This window comes from Pimephales promelas, chromosome 23 (genome assembly GCF_988280905.1).
Source record: "Pimephales promelas chromosome 23, fPimPro1.hap1.1, whole genome shotgun sequence".
Lineage (NCBI taxonomy): Eukaryota > Metazoa > Chordata > Actinopteri > Cypriniformes > Leuciscidae > Pimephales > Pimephales promelas.
This window is the reverse complement of record NC_142791.1, coordinates 14156590-14177600: the sequence shown is the minus strand read 5'-3', so window position 1 is coordinate 14177600 and position 21011 is coordinate 14156590. Positions and strand designations below refer to the sequence as shown.

The window sequence follows — 21011 nt, the reverse complement described above, 5'->3', positions numbered from 1 at the left end:
ACATAATAGAGAAAAAGGCTGTTACTGACATTTAACCATCAAATGCTAAAGTCACTTATTAACTTATAATACTTTATAACTAATGATAACTTACTTGTGGTCACTGACGCACACGAACACAACCTGAAGCTTATCTTGCAAAGTGAAACTAAACTGAATGCTGTTCTCTGCAAACCAGGGCATGTCTCAACATGTCAGAAAAGGGGCGTGGTCTGATCGATCACTCGCTGTACATGCTCTGTCCAGTTCACATCACTTGATCCTTTTGCACACATAGGTACCCCTGTGCTCACTCCTTTACATCCTCCTCCATTTCCTGCTCCCACCCTCCTAGTGTTTATCACTCTTAGTTTTCCAATCTCTTTTACTTTGATGGCTTTCTCAAATTGACCCTCATTTGCACATTTTACCAACAAATTTCCATCATTTAGGACCTTTGCATATACTATCTCCCCTATCTTACTAGCCTGATGTTTTGTTAAAACAAATGGGTTGATAATCTTCAAGCTCTCTTGATCTTTGTCATTGAATCTTATTATGACAATAAAATTCTCTTTTTCCTTCTTATTTTGTTCATGTCCTTCTTCCTCACTTTCAGACCCCTCATCATTTTCTTTTCTTATTCTTTTATTCCCTTTAACTTGACTGCCTTTTTCTTTTGGAATCTCTCCCTTCAATGTTCCCTCATTTTCTTCATCTTTCCCTTCACTACAATCCATTTCTGCCCACCTTCCTATGTCTGATTCATTCACGAAGCAGTCGTGCTCAACCGCTCCTAAAACAACATTTCCTACATTTTTCGAATCTCCCGCTTTCAGTCGATTACTCTTTCCTCGATCACGTCCTGCTGAAGTCGCCGCCATTTTCCGACTCCGCCAGCTCGCCAACCTGCTCATCACCTCAACTTTCACTGCATTTGTAGTGAATGCCATATTATCCAGTAAACACTAATAAACGAACAGAACGGAAGTTAACTTTGGGCCAGCTCATCACCATGGCAACGCGTCTGATGAAAGCGTCTATACGAAGCAAACTTTATACAAAGCTGAAAAAACAGTGAAATAAGATCGCATGATTTATCTGTCAATCAGATGCATGTAAAAGTGTAGTTCGTTCCTATTGCAACAATGGGCTCACAGCACATTTTCGGTTGGCTACAATGAAAAAAAGATCATTTAATTTAACATGTTAACCATACCCCACTTAATTTTTTTTTTTTTTTTACTGGGAATTTTTTTATTCATAATGTTTTATTGTTTTTCATACCTTTTTTATCGGACCTCTCAATTAACCTTCTTTGCTTTCAATTATGAATGATTCAAATCAAAACATTCAAATGATCATACCTAGACTTACCTTTCAAAATTAGTAATAAAAAATTGCTCTTGACAACAGAGGAAGCTAGTAGTCTATATGTGGAGCACTTTTATCATTGATGGATGCACTTTTTTGGGGCTTCAAATTTTCTTCAGTCATTCACTGCCATTATAAAGTTTGGAAGAGCCAGGCCATTTTTTAAATATAACTATGATTGTATTCGACTGAAAGCAGAAAGTCATATCTTCTAAGATGACTTGAGGGAGAGTAAATCGTGGGCTAATTTTAATTTTCGGGTGAACTATCCCTTTAAAGTCATACATCATTCTTTTGAAAATACCTGACAGTTTGATAAACTCAGATATATTATAGCTATTATGTGTTTGTCTTCATGTTTCATCAGTCAAAACAATTTGCAAGTTATTATTATATCCATATAAGGCATTTCCTGAAATGTGTAAGTTGAATACTTCTATGCATCAGTACTGGGCCTTCAGTATGAATGAAACAGATGACATGAGAGTGTTTAGCGCTCCATATCGCTATATCTCACCATTTTGGGTAAAAATAGAAAAATACTAAAGTACTTTGTAACGCAATTACTTGAGTAGTTTTTAAGCAAACTACTTATTTACTCTTACTTGAGTCATATTATATTTCAATACTTCTACTTGTACTCAAGTAAATTTTTTCTTAAGTAGCAATACTTTTACTTAAGTACAATTTGTCAGTACTCTTTCCACCACTGCAGCTTTCCAAATCTGCATTGTCACTCACTGATGCTCTGCAAGTTCCTGAAAATCACATGACTGAAAGAAGAAATGAAACTGAAAGGAAAAATGAAACAAAGTGGAAAGTCTTCAAAATACTGCTATTGTTAATTTACGTAAATAGCTAGTATCATTGCCAAGAAATTAATCCTTAAATCCTATAATAAGGTCTTTGTTATGTTCTTCTAATGTAATCTCTCTTTTTTTTAAACTAAGATCGCACCACCCTCCCCTCTGTCCTTTGGTACAGTCCTAAGAGATAAAAGAGAGAGGGGCTCCGGCTGGTCTTCCTCATACCCTTCAGACATCAGAGAAACATTTCATATTTGGGGTAAGTATCTGTTTCTTTTCAGATGTAGTACTGTATTAATTATATTAAATGTCTATTTGTGATATTCAGTGTTTGGATATTCTGTAAACAATCAGTGGAGAAATGCAGTGTGATTTGGGGAAAGAATGTCACTGATGAAATTTAAATTAGACCAGGTTAAATAATAAACATGAAGAATGGATTTTACCCTCTGACTATCTTCAGGGTCTTTTTAACCCACAAATTACTTTTACTCAAATTAAAAAAATCCACTCTGGAGGATTGCATGGTGGTTAGCATGAAAAAAATAGTGACACTAGTTGTCTTCGAGGTCCCTGGAGACCCCGCATAGTAAATATACAAAATTCATCATCATCAAAATTAATCATCAAAATCAGAAACAACGCGGAACACATCAACAGAAATGAAGTGGCACACTTCCAACAATGCAAAAGACATCCACAATGCTCGCACACACACAGACACACACACACTCTTACACAGGAATCAATTTGTAAGGCTATGCATACTGCCTGCAGTGCACTGACGCATAAACACCTGCAGTGCGCTGTAAACAAGACTGTGTAAGAGGAGACCACCAATTATTGTTCCTAGTTGTTCGATCCCCCCCCCCCCCCATTCACTGTTCTTTTAAACTAAATGTTATTGTTTTACTGTTCTATTTGGATCATTTGTTATTGCTGTTCAGTTCATTGCATTTTGATGTTCATGTCATGTATTTTTACTCAATAATTTCTGCTCTGTAACAGTTAGTAACTGACATGTTGATTACAATTGTAGAATTATATTAAAAACAAATGATTGAAATAAATGATAAAATCTAAAGACTCCAACAATTCTCTTTGTAACATATTGTTCAGGTTCGCTTAAGCTAGCTTACGCTACGGGAAAGATTGATCTTTTCTGAGATATTGAAGCCAAACAATTATCCTTAATATTTGTATCCATTGTCAACGCAGTGCAGCAGCTGCAGACCTTGAGCGGGCTAGCTAGCAAGCTCATTGGTTGCTCTGCGGCAAACTGCTGCAGCCTATCATATACCATCATATCCTGCCAGAATGGGCGTGGCTTGTATGTAAGTGCGGTACGTAGGCTGATTTTCATCTCTTCAGCGAAAGATGCTTCGCATCTCTGAACTGCAGAAGCCACGTCGCCGTTTAGGGGCATCTAGTGAGCCTGGACAGCGCCTGAAGAAGCCGGCCGTCCTCACCACCTTCAGCCATCCTGCGAGCTACGCCATCCGGTTGACGTATCCTTTTTAAAGCATAAGTTCCAAGTGAACTTCACAAATAAGCAATCGAGTGTCTTTTTGTCACAATGAGGAGTCGTAGATCCAAATGCAAGTAAAACTGTTTATTGTAGACACAGCACAGGAGATACTCAAAACACCATGTTTAGCAGGCGGGGACTAACAGTTCGAGCGGCTGGTTATGTCAATACTGCAGCTATGAGCCTGTTTTACACGCACACCTGCTACAAGCGCAGACACTACTGTGACGCCCTCTTATCTTCTCGCGCTATTAAGCTTGTGTTTTTACCCCTGTAGCTCAGTGGTGAAACACAAAGCTTTTCGCGCCAGAGACCCGTGTAGTCGATTCCGGCTCTCGGTTCTAAATCTCTGGTTTATATCTCTAGATCTGTAAGATGCCTATTTTCAGATTCAGCCATTTCCCTGTCACAGGCCATTCTTGAAATTCGCCCTCGACGGCCAGTTTTATCAATATACTGTCCTTCTGTTTGGCCTGTCCTTAGCACCCCATACTTTTCACGAAGTGCATGGATGCGGCGCTCGCCCCCCTGCAGAGTCAGGGCTTGCGAATTCTGAACTATTTGGACGATTGGCTGATTTTGGCACAATCACACACGGAGCTTCTGTCTCACAGGACAGCTCTCCTCTGTCATCTGAACAACTTGGGTCTTGCAGTCAATTGGACCAAGAGCTCACTACAGCCCTGTCAGGCGATTTCCTACTTTGGAATAGAACTAGACTCCGTGGCCATGACGGCTCGCTTATCAACACAGCGTGTGCCATGTTCAGTGACTAGCCACATCTTTTCAGATTAACAGCCTCACGCCTCTCAAAAATGTTCAGAGAATGTTACGTTACATGGCCTCAGCCGCAGCAGTACTCTAGCTGGGTTTACTGCGCAAGCGCCCGCTTCAACATTGGCTAAATACCCGTGCGTCTCGCCGGGCTTGGGCCACAGGCCGCCAGCCGATCAGAGTGATTCAGACCTGTATTTCAGCTCTGCAGCCATGGACAGTGGCCGAATGGTTTCAGCGGGGAGTGACGATGGGAGCTGTATCTTGCCGAAAAGTCATCTCGACAGATGCGTCCAACACGGGTTGGGGCGCGGTCTGCGAGGGCTCACCGGCTTTTGGCCTATGGTCAGTTCAGGAAAAGCTCCTTCACATAAATTGTCTGGAAATGATAGCGGTCGAATACGCACTCATGCGCTTCCTGCCGATTATTCAGGGTCACCACGTCCTGGTCCGCTCGGACAACAGATCTGTGGTATCCTATCTAAACCGTCAGGGTGGTGTCAGCTTACACACACAGCCCTGGGGCCCATTCCAGTGAGAGCAGATCTCCTCTCTGAAGCTCGCAGCACGATCTGGCATCCCCACACAGAGCACTGAGCGCTGCATGCGTGGGAGATCAACGACCACCTGTCGCTTTACCAGAAGCAGTAATAAACACTATTATACACACTAGAGCTCCTTCCACGAGAAGACTCTACATGTCCAAATGGTCTGTATTTTCAAAATGGTGCACCAACAGAGATCTGGACCCACGGACATTTGGGGTGTCGTCGCTGCTCGTGTTTTTACAGCTGGCCCCCATTCACGCTCAAAGTATCCGTGGCGGGTGTTGCGGCATTCGCTGAACCCCTGCATGGCCAGTCACTGGGAAAAAAACGAGCTGGTCATCCGCTTCCTCAGGGGAGCTAGAAGGATGAACCCCCCGCGCCCCCCATCGGTTCTTATCTGGGATCTTTCTATAGTTTTCGAAGCTATGAAAGCCCCCCCCCCCCCTTTTGAACCGCTTCAGTCCGTGGATTTGAAATACCTTTCACTCAAAACCGTTTTTCTGGCTGCCCTGTCATCAGTTAAACAGGTGGGAGACTTGAGTTTGAACCAAATGACTCCAAGGTCATTTTAAAGCCTAGACACAGTTATTTCCCTATCGGCTCTGCCAGCATCCGATAGCCAATGCGACGGCAATCTCCTCTGCTCAGTTAGAGCACTGAGATTGTATACTGCACGCTCTGCCTCTTTCAGACACTCTGAGCAGCTTTTCGTTTCATTCAGAGGGCGCACTGAAGGTCTCGCCGTCTCGAAACAGACACTGTCTAGATGGATAGTGGACGCTATTGCTGCTGCGTACGCGTCAAAAGACCTGCCATGCCCGTTAGGCATTAGGGCTCATTAGGGCTCACTTCACTAGAGGCATGGTCTCCTCGTGGGCATGGTCCAGCGGGATTTCCATTCACGACATATGTGTGGCAGCGGGCTGGGCTTCTCCCTCCACCTTTGTCAGATTTTACAATCTGGAAGTGCCCGTCCCGCAGGCAAAATTACTAGCGGTTTATTACGCTACAGCTCCCCTGGTGAGCTGCACTGATCGGACACATTCCACACACAAATATTTTCCCCCACTCATAGGGCTCCCCGGGGTCCCCCCACCCCCCACTGCGTTAACAATGGATACAAAAATTAAGGATATTTTTTTGGCTTCAATATCTCAGAAAAGATTAATCTTTCCCGTAGCGTGAGCTAGCTTACGCAATACTCATTCCCTCATCTAGAGAGAACCGAGGTTCCGTTTGGTAACCGATTCGTTTCATTCTAATCATAATGTAACATTATTGAAAAACTTTTGTCAGTACAAAAAATGCTAAACTTTGACAAAGTTTTTTTTTTTTGTTATAATTGCGATTTTATAATATTTAGATATGAATCCAACTGGAAAAACTTATGAAAAGATATATTTTGATTTGGAAAATATCAAATAGCATATAGTGGAGCTCTATATAGCCATCTTGTGGTTAAAGTGTTTTTTGTTGTTGTTTGTTTGTTTGTTTTTTAACTACATTTTCCAAGAAATGGCAAAAAATCTTACATTAACCATGTAAAATTATCCATGTTATCTCCATGAATGAATGAAAACTTTTATTCTGTTAGAAAATTAAATGTTATTGTCTGGGATCCCTGGAGACCCCAAAGATAGCTAGTGTTGACACAAATAAAGATAATCAGAAGGTTAAGATGCTTTTTATCAACTTTGTTGTTGTTGTTGTTTTGTTGTATTTTAGAAATATAATCTTACATTTACAAATAGGCTCCAGGAAGAAGGTTGAGAACCACTAAGATGAATCAATTTGTCAAGAGTGCATCAATACTTTTTCCCTAAGAAAGTCTTTAACAAAACAATACATATTTTTACAGAGACTTATACTGTGTTGAAGCAACTGATAATTATGACAACACACATTCTAGCTGACAATCGCTTGTAGTTCTCTTAGTGTGTAAAGGTGCAGCTTTCCCCCCCCGAAGCAGGCGACAACACAGTCGGCTTTTATCAGTGCTAGTTCTTTGGTGTCGGTTTGGTGTGTCCCTTCCTTTCATCTCAATCCACTCTGGATAATGCTCGCATGTAACCAATATTAAAAAGTTAAAAACTGAAATGACCATATTTGGATTCGACAGCCAGCGACGGACTGGGTCTAAAAAACAGCCCTGGACTTTGTAACTTTGTGTCCGGTTACTTTCGTAACCTTGGTTCCCTGAAAGGCAAGGAACGAGACATTACGGATGTCGTATATGGGAACTCCTAGCCTTCTTCACTTCTGCTGAGATCTTATAGGCTAACGCCAGCGAAGCTGCCCATTTGCCGCAAATATGCAAATACTGAAACACCGTTGCAGTATAAATGAAGATGCAACGTCAATTTCCTTCAGAATCGAACACACGCTAAAATAATAGTAAACACGGCAGCAAGCGTAATGTCTCGTTCCTTGCCTTTCAGTAAACCGAGATTATGAAAGTAACCGGAGACATTCCCTATCAAGGCTACAGAACTTCAACATTACGGATGTCGTATCTAGGAACTGTATAAAATCCCGCCGTGGCAGCATAACATACCACTGATGACAGAACCCAATACCAAGACCGCCTTCCCCAGTGAACAAGCATCAGATAGACTGAGGTTGGCCAATAGTGAGCCAGTAATCTCTGATAGGTCAAAAGAGACCAATCGCATGCTCGCAAAACACTGCCGAAATTTGCATATCCCAAGCAGTAAAACCGGGGAAGTTTGCACTGTCAAGCATACAGGGCAATAACAGTAAGAGAAGGCCCACGCATAGCAGTGACATCAGTAAAACATATACAATAGCATATAGAACAGCTCATGAGCCAAACGCAGAGTGGCCCACAAATGCCATGCAATGACACAAATTAACTCACCGAAAGCACTTGAGACGCCACTGAGGATATATCCAACTTGTAAAATCTGGCAAACTTGTTCTGAGAAGACCAGCCAGCCGCAAGACATAAATCCTGAATAGACATACCCTTAGTCCAGGCCCACGAAGAGGCGATCGCCCTCATTGGATGGGCCTTGATGTTAAGGGGGCATTCCTGCACCCCATGCAATCATAAACCAAATCAATAGCTTCCACAATCCAGTGAGCAAGCCTCTGCTTAGAGACCCCCTGTCCCCTGTTGCATCCACCAAAGCACAGAAACAGCTGGTTCGATTGACAAAAAGCGGCCGAGCGAGAAATATATTCCCGGAGCGCTCTGACCAGGGCAAACAGCACTCTGAGCATCCGAAACCTGAGAGGATGATGGCTCAGTGGACAGGGCAGGCAGAGAAACAATCTGCACTTTGAACGGGGTATTGAGCGACTTCATAACCCGGTGTTCTGTCGATTTTTGCTGCCTTGTCGAAAAATGCTACCGTAGCGCGAATTCATCACAGAATGCCGAATAAAGTCGTATGAAATACAATTATAATACAATTCTAAGTTATGAGTAGCTACTGTATACTGTAGACTACTGTTTTTATTTTTAAAACGGTGTGAAAAGTAAAAATTATCATAAAATGTTCATCTTTGACTTGTCAAAGTACACCTTTCCTCATAGTAACTGAAACTTTCAGTTATTATTTTTCAGCTGGCTGACCGTACAAATATTCATATGGTAGTAAGCATTTTTAAGGGAAATTATACATTATAACAGGAAAATGTACCTTTTGTAAAAAAAAAACAAAAAAACTGTGAGTCTGCACATGCGCATAACCGGTAAGTAGCAAATCTCGATGGGTAGCATGAATTTTCAGAACACCGGTCATGGCCTGAGAGTCACATTACAGTTTCCTGGTCCATATCGGATACAATCTTCACTTACAGAGAAACCCTGTAAATTAGGGGTCGACCGATATGTGATTTTCAGGGCTGATGCCGATACCGATTATTACAGATCAAATAGACCGATGTTTTGAACCGATATATATATATATATATATATATATATATATCAGTGGAGATTTCTTTAAGACTGCAAGGGAAGGTCAGCTTCCCCTATAATGTCAAAAAAATAATGGTCAAATGTGTACTATTGTGTTAACATTTTATTGAGTAAAAATGCGTTAGAACACGGTAATCTCGAAGACGAGTTCGTTCAGAATAAGCTACAAATAGCAGGTCGGCTGACTTGATCTCCTTCTTATGCATACCTGTAGCGCGTCACAGTGCATGCATTTTCCTATGGCATTTCCCCGTTGAAGCTCGGCGTCCATTGACTTCAATGGGGCTGCTTTGAACAGTTTTTTTCAGTGCTGTTAAACTAGACGGTCATTGGATAAATGCTGCGATTATGTCCCGCCCACGGACGCCGGGCGTCTCTGGGGTGAATAGGGAAGTGGGCTGGCCTGGCGTCCGGGCGTCCGCGTGATGATTGGAGGATTGCATCTCCTTTTGATTGACAGCGATTTCCCCCAATAAAAAAAAATCGCTGACGCGGAAGCTAGTTTAAAGACTTCGAGCTCAGTCTCGTCGCGGATTTTGGGTGTATTTTACTCGAAAGACGAACTGCTGTAACATATTTCTTAGTATTTGCAATTTTCATCAGATATTTCACAGTTCAACCTAATTCCCACATTTCGTCAATGTCAGGTGTCTTGTTACATGTGCGGGCGTGGTGTTTGAATCACGGCACATCTAGTTTGGTTTCACTTTTGTGTTGGGATTCGGACATGCATTCTCCGCGTGTTTGTTTTCGGTTGTGAGTGCACAGGATGACCTTATGGTCGTACTCATGCGTAACGTTAGCGTTCTGTCTTGTCGTGTTCGCTCTGTTCAGTGTGTTGTGTATTGTGTGGCACATGGTTTGTGTTTACATCCGGCCACGTGCTTTCATGTCATGTTTTGTCTTGTGCTGTGTAGCTTGTGTTTTACACTAGCTGTGTGCTTTCATGTTGTCATGTTCTGTGTGAACACGTGTCTTATGAGTGTTCTCATCGTTCTTCAGGTCTCATTTTTTGTGAGCACAATTGCTTTTTAATTTGTTTTATTGGTCATGTGTTTTTGTCATGTTTGGTATGAGCACATGGCTTGTGCTTATGTGTTTGTTGTGCCATATGTGCTTTCTTGTCATTGTGTCGACTCCCATCTCGTTTCCTGATTATTAGTTATTTTGCCCCACCTGTCCCCCTCGTTACCTGCCTTTTTTGCTCCCAATTTATTCAATTTATTCATAGTGTTTTCAATTTTTATCAATGAAATAAAGCCCATCAACTCTGCATCGAGTCCTCGCTCTTTTCACCATCCCCACACCTGACAGTCGAGTTTTAAAAAAAAGAAGAAAAAAGAGCTTCCCCTCTTTGAAAGACCAGCAGCCGCCACTGATATATATATATATATATATATATATATATATATAATATTTTAGCCTATGTCTGGTGTAAAACTGTAAATTAATGTCAAAATTAAGTTGACAAATACTTTCTTTAAATGATTTTAAACATATCTTTGAATATGAGAACTGTTAATAATAATAATAATAATAATAATTGTGGTAACCCGAGCAGATAAAGATGCACGCAGACGTTGCTGTTTAGCCTTTTTAATAAACTCAGCAGACGGTACAGAAAAGCGGCTTGCAAAAACGGCCACAACCAAAACATCCGGGGAGCCCCCCCCACTTAACCAGGACCCGCGTGAAACACAATCACAAAACAAAGGTTCCGGGTTCCACCCCGGCCTACATAGCCAATAGTCCCTCTGCAACACTTCTCCCTCTTTAAGTGCAAACATAAAACATTAAGACACACTAAAAACATAAGTGCCTCTAGGAAAAACATTGGTACCAATATGAACATCCGTTTTTTTTTTTTTTTTTTCCTTTTTTTTTTTTTAACAACCAACACTCTTATATAAGGTATCTTTAATATTTGCATTTATAACTCAACATAACAGTCTGTTTGGAGGTTTGTGTTGTCTCTTAGATCTCCTAAGCTCAGGAATAGTATCCTCCGAACTGGAGGAAAGCTCTGGTCCCCCAAGTAGGCTCTGAGCAGGGTCAGCCGAAGCTGCTTGCTCCGACAGTTCATCAGGTGCCTCCTGTGAGGGCTCAGACAGACCCTCATGTGACATTTCCGCGTGCCCTGGATCGACTGGTACGGCGTCCTCAGAGCCGCCCACACTGTCTTTGCATGAAACCCCGTGGGCACTCTTCCCTCCCCCATCATGGCGGACCCTCAAGTGATCTTGGTGCCTGCGCACCTGCCTACCATCACATAATTCCACAACAAAAGATACCGGCCCTGTCTGGCGGTGGATAACCCCTGGCAACCAGAGTGCACCTATGGCAAAGTTCTTGACATATACATTGTCCCCTGGGTAAAAATGTCTCTCTTTAGCATGTTGGTCCCGCCTTGCTTTTTGCTCCTCCTGATTCCTGGCAACCCTCGCTCTGATGTCTGGCTGGAGGAGGTCTAGATGAGACTTTGGTCTCCTCCCCAGCAACATCTCAGCTGGAGCCACTCCCGTAGTTGTGTGTGGAGTAATCCTGTATTGAAACAGGAAGCGTGTGAGCTTGGTTTCCAGAGATTGTCCTGACATCTTCCGCAGCCCCTCTTTGAAAGTCTCCACAGCCCGCTCTGCCAAGCCGTTGGACGCGGGATGATAGGGGGCAGTGCAGACATGGCGAATCCCATTTCTATTCATAAATTCCTTGAAAACCTCGCTGGTGAAAGTAGGCCCGTTGTCCGTCACAATTGTGTCTGGCAACCCATGTGTTGCGAAAATGCTTCTCAGGGTGTCTGTAGTAGTAGGTGCAGTAATGTTTGACATTATCTGTGCCTCGAGCCACTTTGAGTGCGCGTCCACTAGCACTAAAAACATCCGACCCATAAATGGGCCAGCAAAATCCAGGTGAAGTCTGGACCACGGACGGCCGGGCCACTGCCATGGGTGCAGTGGCGCTGCTGCAGGCATCTTCAGGTTGCTTTGACACTGAGAACATCCCTTCACCCTTTCTTCCAAGGCACTGTCCATCCCAGGCCACCACACAAATGATCTGGCAAGACTTTTCATACGGGAGACCCCCGGGTGGGCCTCATGTAGCTCCTCCATCACTTGAGCCCGCCCAGGAGGTGGGACAATCACTCTGGAACCCCAGAGGAGACAGCCATCAAGGACACTTAATTCCAGTTTGCGCTTGACGTAAGGTTTGAACCCCTCCTGCTCCACATTGGAAGGCCACCCCTGCATCACCCACCTCTTCACCTGCGACAACACTGGGTCTCTTTCAGTCCACAGCTTTATTTGCTTTGCTGTCACTGGAGCCTGGGACAGTCTGTCCATCAGAAAAACAGTCTCTGGGGGTAAGCCTGTGTGGTGCGGTGTGTCTGGGAGAGGCAGACGGCTAAAAGCATCAGCATTTGCATTGTCGCTACCCGCCTTGTACTCTATGCTATACTGGTATGCTGACAGGGTTAATGCCCAGCGCTGTATTCTTGCTGAGGCCATGGGTGGAATGCCTTTTTTTTCACTGAACAGACCCATTAGAGGCTTATGGTCTGTGAAGATAGTAAAAGGGCGACCAAACAGGTAGTGGTGGAAACGCTTGACTGCAAAAACAACCGCCAGCCCCTCCTTCTCTAATTGCGAGTACCCCTTTTCTGCCGCAGCAAGAGTACGTGACACATAGCTGATTGGCTTTTCGCTTCCATCCTCCATGCGGTGCGAAAGAACGGCACCTAGTCCATACGGGGAGGCATCACACGATAGAATTACCTCCTTGTCTGGGTCAAAGTGTACCAGCAGTCGTGTTGAGTGTAACAGTCCCTTTACATGCTGGAAGGCGTCGTCCTGATCCTGCTGCCATCTCCACACACAGCCTTTGTGTAGCAGCAGGTAGAGTGGGGCCAGAACGGTCGAGAGGTCTGGTAAAAACTTCCCATAATAGTTCACTAGACCCAGGAACGACCTGAGCTCCGCAACGTCCTTTGGTGTTGGAGCTTCCTTAATTGCTCTCACTTTGTCTTCGACTGGAGACAAACCCTGAGCTGAAATCCGATGGCCCAGATATGTGACACTAGGAGCCTGAAAAACACACTTACTGCACTTCAGACGTAGCCCCGCCTCAGACATTCTCTTTAACACCAGTTCATGGTTTCGCAGGTGTTCTTCTTCGGTTTTACCTGTGACGAGAATGTCGTCCAGGTAAACAGCTACCTGGGGAATGTTCTGAAACAGATTGTCCATGGTGCGTTGGAAAATAGCCGGGCTTGAGGCAACGCCAAACACTAGACGGTTATATTTGAATAGGCCCTTGTGAGTGTTTATGGTCACATATTGTTTAGAGTCTTCATCCAGTAAAAGTTGCTGATATGCGTGACTCATGTCTAGTTTAGTGAATGTTTTTCCACCTGCGAGTGTCGCAAATAGGTCCTCCACTCGCGGTAGGGGGTATGTGTCGAGTTGTGAGGCCTGATTAATGGTCATTTTGTAATCCCCACATATGCGCACTTCCCCATCCTCCTTCACCACTGGCACTATTGGGGCTGCCCAGTCAGAAAACTCCACGGGCTCGATCACCCCTGCCCTTTGTAGCCTTTCCAACTCCGCCTCCACCTTTGCTTTCATGGCATATGGTACCGTTCGCGGTTTGAAGAAACGAGGTTGTGCTTTGGGGTCAACACACAGTTTAACTGTGGTCCCTCGGAGGGTACCCAGTTCATCTTTAAAATCATCCGCATACTTCCCTATGATGTCTTGTACCACAGTGGTATGTTTGATTTCACCCCAGATCTGTCCCCAATTCAGGTGAATTTTCTGGAGGAGATCCCGCCCCAACAAGCTCGGTCCCTCCCCCTCAACCACCAGCAGTGTCGCCGCAGCCTGCTGTTCCTGATACACAATGTCCACCTTGATTGCCCCCGCGAGTGGAATGCACTCACCCGTATACGTTCTGAGCCTAACACTCGTCTCTTCCATTGCTGGTGCACCCCCTGAGCTCCACAACCTGTTGAACGTGGTTTGACTGATTACTGAAGCTGAGGCCCCCGTGTCCACTTCCATGTTCAGCTCTTTGCCATTTACTGTAATTGTTGCGTATATGGGCTGAGCCCGGGGCTGGTCACGGATATTAAACATGTTGAATGAGCACTGCTCCTCCAAATCCTCACTCTGCAGGTGATGTGTGTTGGGCTTAGATGCTTTCCCCCATCCTTTTGTCTGCTTAGTTTTAGCACCCCTGCACTTTTTTGCAATATGCCCTCTTTTCTGGCAATTATGGCAAACGGCGTCTTTAAAGCCACAGTCATTTGCAAAATGTGGACCCCCACAACGATAACACTCCGTGAGTTTTCCTGAAACACTTTTGCCTTCTTTTGCTACAAAATGTGCAGTATCTGATAGCGTCCCTCCGCCTGCATTTTTTATGTCAATCGCGTTGTTTGCCGCCGTTTCCATTGCTAGGGCAATATCTAAAGCCTTTTTGAAAGTCAGTGTGGCTTCACCCAATAAGCGGCGCTGTATGACATCATCGTTAATCCCACAGACTAACCTGTCCCGCAACATGTCCTCCAGCACCGCCCTGAACTCACAGTGCTCGGATAGCCGTCTCAGCTCCGCCACGAACTCCGCCACTGTCACTCCTGGCTTGCGTGAATGCGTGTGAAACTTGAAACGCTGCACAATCACAGAGGGCTTGGGATTGAGGTGATTTTGCACCATCTCCACAATTTCCTTAAACCCGATCTCTCCCGGTTTCTGCGGCGTTGCCAGATTTCGGATCAGTCTGTACGTTTTAGCCCCGCACACACTCAGAAGAATTGATCATTGCTTCTCCCCATCCACAATGTCATTAGCCAGGAAAAAGTGCTCCAGTCTCTCGACATATTCCACCCAGTCGCCGTCCTTCTCAGAGAACTCACTGAGCGAGCCGACCGTAGCCGTCATAGTTTTTGTTTAATTATGCGCCAACTTCTTTGCCGCCGAACCGGCTGACTTACTGGGACCTTGGTTTGGTTAATATCGGTTTTAATCCTCGTCGCCAGTGTGGTAACCCGAGCAGATAAAGATGCACGCAGACGTTGCGGTTTAGCCTTTTTAATAAACTCAGCAGACGGTACAGAAAAGCGGCTTGCAAAAACGGCCACAACCAAAACATCCGGGGAGCCCCCCCCACTTAACCAGGACCCGCGTGAAACACAATCACAAAACAAAGGTTCCGGGTTCCACCCCGGCCTACATAGCCAATAGTCCCTCTGCAACAATAATAATAAGTGCAGGGAGCACCCAGCAGCATTCTGTAAACATTTTGTAAAACTTAAAGACTCTACTTTAATGTTTAAGTAAAATTTTAGTAATCAAAAAGCATTTCTAATTAATTAAAATCATTAAACTTATTCAATTTATTTACAGTTTAACAAAAAATACATTTTTAGGGCTTTGTGAAAAACCGAACTTTTATTTTGACGGGTAGCCGTGGAGATCTTTGAGTTTCCGTTTGTCTATGATGTGATGATAACTTTTCTCAGTTGAAGCATTAAAAAGCTCATGAAGTGACTAAGCGAGCGACTCTGGAGATGTTGTTTATGCAATTATGTCCTCATATAATGATCCGGATGAGGCTGAAAACAGCGCAAGCGTCACGAGTGCTCCAGTGTGTGTTATGTGTGTGTGGTAAATGAAATCACGCGTCAGCGCCATTCATTTAGAGACACGCAGGATTAATATTTAAATAGTCTTTTTGCGGTTTGATTTGTACTGACCTGCTTTTTATTAATTCATCAAAAAGTTGACAAATTCCGTGATATTCCGCTTTATACAGGAAATTCCATTTTTATGACTGGAGTCCGCGATTCCGTCTGTTTACTGCATCGCGGAAATCACAGGGCTGTATTGAGGTATTTTGCAACTTCAGTGTATTGCAATGCTTCTTCAGCAAAATCTGCCACTGCCTTAACTTTGAGAGACAACTGATGCGTGATCCGTGAAGCTGCTCCAGTCAGCGAGTGCTCTCGGTCTCGGTGTAAGAGTGCAAAACTTTCAGTGCCTTCAGCTTGCCGCGCTGATTGGCCGGACTCGTGACTCCCAACAAATCAGATGTGCGGGGACATAAGTCTAGTCTACAGAGTGGTGAGTTCCGACAGAGGTGGCTGCGTTAGAGCCAAAAATAGCGCATTTCAAAATAAAATTATTTTATCGGCAAATCGGATTTGATAATGGCCGATACCGATAACCATAAAAATGCTTAAAATTGGCGCCGATAATCGGCCAGGCGCTAGAAGCATAGCCGTTTTTACAGAAAGCTCCTTAATGGCGATCAAAGCCAGGGGCTCGAAAGGCGAACGTGACAGCCTCCAAGATCAAAGCCAAATCCCACGGCGGCACCGATGGCAGCCGTGCTGGGCATAATCTCCAGGCTCCTTTGAGGAACCCGACCACCGACGCGTGTCTGCCGATAGACAGCCCTTCAACAGGGGATGAAACGCGGCGATAGCAGCCACATACTCCTTCAGAGTGGATGGAAGGCTTCCCTCGTCCATCCTGTACTGAAGGAAGCGCAGAATATCCAACACAGAACAACTGCCTGGGTCGATGCCGACCTCCTGATGCATACAGTCATACAGTCGCCTAATGCACAGGGCCTGCACTTCCTCGATGGTGCATAAGGCTCGCGAGTGCAGCGCGTCCAGCCTGCTCAGCGACCCAGCAACGGCCACACATGGAGGCTCCACAGCCCGGGGGGTGGGATGCCAGATTGATCCACTCGCCTGAGACAGCAGGTCCTTCCTGAGCGCAATATCCCATTGCCGCCTCGCCAGTAACTCCAAGTCCGCGAACCATGGTTGGTTTGGCCAGTTTGGGGCTACCAGCGTCACTGCCACCCTCTCCTCCCTGATTTTGCACAACACCATGGGCAGAATTTTCACCGGAGGAAAAGCATAGATGTGAACTTTCGGACATCGCGCGTTCAACGCATCCTTCTCCCGGGAGGAACGAGACAGCGAGAAGAACGTTTGACAATGCGTGTTCTCGCTCGTTGCAAAGAGGTCGACCTCCACTCTGCCGAAACGCTTCCATATCAGCTGAACCGTTCCTGGGTGAAGACTCCATTCTCCTTGAGGGATACCGCTCCTCGAGAGCATGTCCGCCCCGCGATTCAGAACACCGGAGATGTGATCCGCTCTCACCGAGAGGAAAAACCAGTCCACCCACAGCAGAAGAGATTCTGCCTGCTTGTATAGGGCTCTAGAATGTACGCCACCCAGGCGATTTATGTACGAGACCACGTGTTATCGGTCCGAATCAACACATGCCGCTGCTCCAGCTGAGACCGGCAGGGTTTGAGAGCTAGAGAGACCGCCTTCAGTTCCAAACGATTTATGTGCCACTCTGCCTGCTTCTCTTGCCACCGACCCGAAGTGGGCTTGCCCAAGCAGACCGCTCCCCATCTGGTGGTCGATGTGTCCGTCAGGACCTTCACACATCGTGTCACAATGCCCAGAGGGACACCCACCCTGAAAAGCTCCGGGTTCTTCCACGGAGCCATTACGTGTACGCAGCCTCGAGTGACCATAATGCACTTGTGGCTGGAATACCACGCATTTGAAAGGATGCGCACTTTCAGCCAGTGTTGAAGAGGTCTCATATGCAACAGCCAGGTGACACCGTCGAAGCCGCTGCCATCCGTCCCAATAGCCTCTGAAATTCCTTCAGTGAGACGAGCTTTCCCGGTCTAAAGAGACCGAGAGAAGAGCTCAGAGCCTCCGCTCGCTGGGGCGATAGGCGTGCTCTCATTCTCACCGAATCCAAGTGCACTACCAAGAATGTGGTAGTTTGGCTCGGCGAGAGCACACTTTTCTGAACGTTCACCCTCAAACCAAGCGTCTCCAAGTGACGAAGGAGGGCTTCCATATGGCCAATCAGCTTCTCTTTCGATTGGGCGAGAACCAGCCAGTCGTCCAGATAGTTCAAGACCCGCATCCCGCCTTCCTGCCTCAGAATATGAGCGTTTGGGGGCTAAGTTAAGAACTGGATTATGCCGCAGAAGCGTGGTGGTCTGCGTTTGAACTGAAGTGTGTACCCATGCCAAATTACATTTAACACCCACAGCGAAATGACCAGAATAGCTTTCCCCACTGTCTGAAAGTGACACTGTTTGTGAAAGGGTGTTTTGCTTTAATGAGCACACACATGAAACAACATTCACAAAATACTTGCATGTGCCGCTCATGGAACGGAAAGCTGAAGAGCGTGGTGCTTGGGAGCAGGACCAGCCTGGCGCTCTCTTCCCCTCTTGCCCGGCGGTCAGGACAACTTCTTGGGTCTCGCTGGAGACGCAACGACCTTCCTGCGTGGGCTTCTCTGGGCCGTCCGCTTCTTCCCTGCACCCTACAACTGGTTGCTCCACCCTCTGTGAGCATCCGGCTCCTGGCGAGGGGCTGACTGCCGTCTGGCCGCAGCTTGAGGTTGACGGCCCGAGGCGGATGACGAGCGAGAGAATGGCTGCGGTGGAGGCTGCGCAGCCTTTCGAGGGATGACGTGACTCATCGCCTTAGCCTTCTTCTGGGTCTCGGAGTAACACTCGGTGACCTTTTCGATGGTGTCTCTTAACAGACCTGCTGGGGAGATCGGTGCATTCAGCAGCGTCTTCCTGTCGGCTTCCTGTAAGTTGGAAAGGGTGAGCCACAGGTGTCTGTGGAGGACAACCATTGACCCCATCAAACAGCCTACCGCCTGGGAGGACAGTGTTGCCAGATGCCAGCAAAGTTTTCCAGCCCAAAACCTCGTAAAAAAACGCGAGAATGCACAAAAAACCACCCAAATATGTTTTGGCTTGTTTCTACTATGATTTCTCGTTTAAACGCATTATAATCATGTGTACTTTTGCGTCCATTTGTTTTTCCCTTTTTTAACCTGTAATTGAAAAATGAAAAATTAACAGTTGTTGTATTTTTAAAACGCAAAGTTGAACACCAAAATTTGAACTGCAAATGCTGCAGTAAAAAAAATATATAGGCTATATATTGTATAATAAATAAAATAAATAGGCATATATATGAAATATTTATTTTTATATAATAAATAAAAAATAAATAGTGACGTATTGTTTATTTTGGCCCTTTATTAAACATTTAAAATATTCACAAATTAATATGGAAATTTTTTTTGGCCCTTTATTAAACATTTAAAATATTCACAAATTAATATGGAAAAACAGTTTCTATATGGTTCACTCTGGAACCATATAGAAACTGTTTGTGAAATGTTTTTGTTTTAGGCTTTCTTTTTTTATGTGAAGTTAAATATCTAAGCCTTGTAAATAAAGAAAATAAAAAAGTTTGTGAATATAGTTTCACCAGTTTAAAAACGAATAAAGAAAGCACGTTTTTCGTTATTCAATAGAGCATCACAGTCCCGCCCACAGCCCGAGAGAGCGCTGGTGCCGGAAGTAAATTTCCCATTCATTTCTCCCATTGACATTTTGTAAAATCCATATCTAAAGAGTATTAGAGCATGTCTGAGGATAATCAGCTACGGCTGAACTCATATGCATACAAACATATCATTTCGAGTGAAAAATCTAAGAGAAAATCCAAAAAAAGTCAAGAATACAAGCCTGTGTACATATTTTCATTTCCAAAAAAAAGGAACTACTCCTCCCATAAACCACCGCGCCTCACTGAAGTCGGCTGAAAGCCACCGTGAAAGAGCCTTTTGAGTGACTTCCAAATCTGACGACGGCCGCGTGAACTTTTTCATCCAGTGAATTTTATATAGTGAATGTGCAGGGAAACTCCTTTTCCTCGATTTACTGAAGCTTATGCACATGCTAAAACATTGAGTATCTGGCTTGCTCATAGGCTAAGCTGTGGCTGCTGTACATCCAATGGCGCGGGGTCGTCTCTGAGGTGCGACCAATGAATTAAGTCATTACGCGATCTTCAGTCTTCAAGCGCCTTCGCGGGGTTTCAGACACGTGACCCGACTTCCACCAATCAGATGCATCACTGTGGTATTGTGGGATTGTTCAGGATTGTGGGTAACGAAGTACTTATCCAATACATTGCGAATAAAAGGGATTTATCGGAAAACAAGGTTAGTGCCCTATGATCTTTTGGCGTTTATATGAGCATATACAATCGCTTAGTACAGCCGTAGCTGGTTTTAAGTCTACCATGCATGGTTACGTTTTTATGGCTTATATCCCAAATGTCAATGGAGAAATTGTATGGAATTTTTACTTCCGGCACCGGCTGTGGGCGGGACTGTGATGCTCTATAGATACAGTCGGTTGGTCTGGGAACGCCCCCGGGAACGCCCCGTCACGTGGTGTGAATTTAGCCCCTGGGGGAAAACATTGCCTTGGCGCTCACTGAAATACTTGGGACAATCATGCCGAAGAGTTGCTGTGTCGTTTTATGTACCACCAATAAACTAACGAATTATAAATTATAAGTTCTACAGCCTTTCTTACATACATACAGAACCGGTTAGGAGGACAAAATGGCAATATTAATCATATCTTATTAGATTACTGTGTGAGTAGAGGTCCTTGTGTGATATAGTAGTAGATGCTTAACTCGTATTAGGCAGTGGGCCAGATTTCTCTGACGTTACATCACTTACGAAAAAGAACTAGGCCTATAGAAATCCTATGGCTATTAGTATTCTATAGTAGTGTATAATACTTCTATGATGTTCTTTAATACCTCTATACTTCTAGGCTATGTCCCAAAATACTATAGTATAAGTATTCCTATATAGGATTAACGTTATGGAACTGGTTATTTCAACATGACGACTTGACAGCTCAACAATAAACCACGAGAAAACATGACATCAAGTATGTGAGCTTGCAACAAAAAACATTTTATATTATTATTTTACATTTTATTATTTTATTATTTATTATATATATATATATATATATATATATATATATATACCAATCATGTTTTTGACAATTCTGCATGGATGGGATATTTTTATTGTTTTTATTTACTCAAATTGATTTTGAATTTATTATGTAATTGTTTGTCTATTTTTTTTTCTAAAAATTTGCACTTT

The 21011-nt window shown here is 44.4% G+C and overlaps 1 protein-coding gene across 3 annotated transcripts in view; it reads left to right on the top strand.

The window, feature by feature from the left end:
* The first annotated feature begins 2269 nt into the window (after positions 1–2269).
* LOC120484926 (interferon-induced very large GTPase 1-like) overlaps positions 2270–21011 on the top strand; it is a 117374-nt gene continuing 98632 nt past the window's right edge. For 2 of the 3 annotated variants that reach the window (XM_089126233.1, XM_089126231.1), the window contains exon 1: positions 2323–2418. The gene's annotated coding sequence lies outside the window, so the exon portion shown is untranslated. Of the gene's footprint in view, positions 2419–21011 lie in introns of all 3 variants that reach the window. The other variant, XM_089126232.1, reaches the window with a different exon arrangement.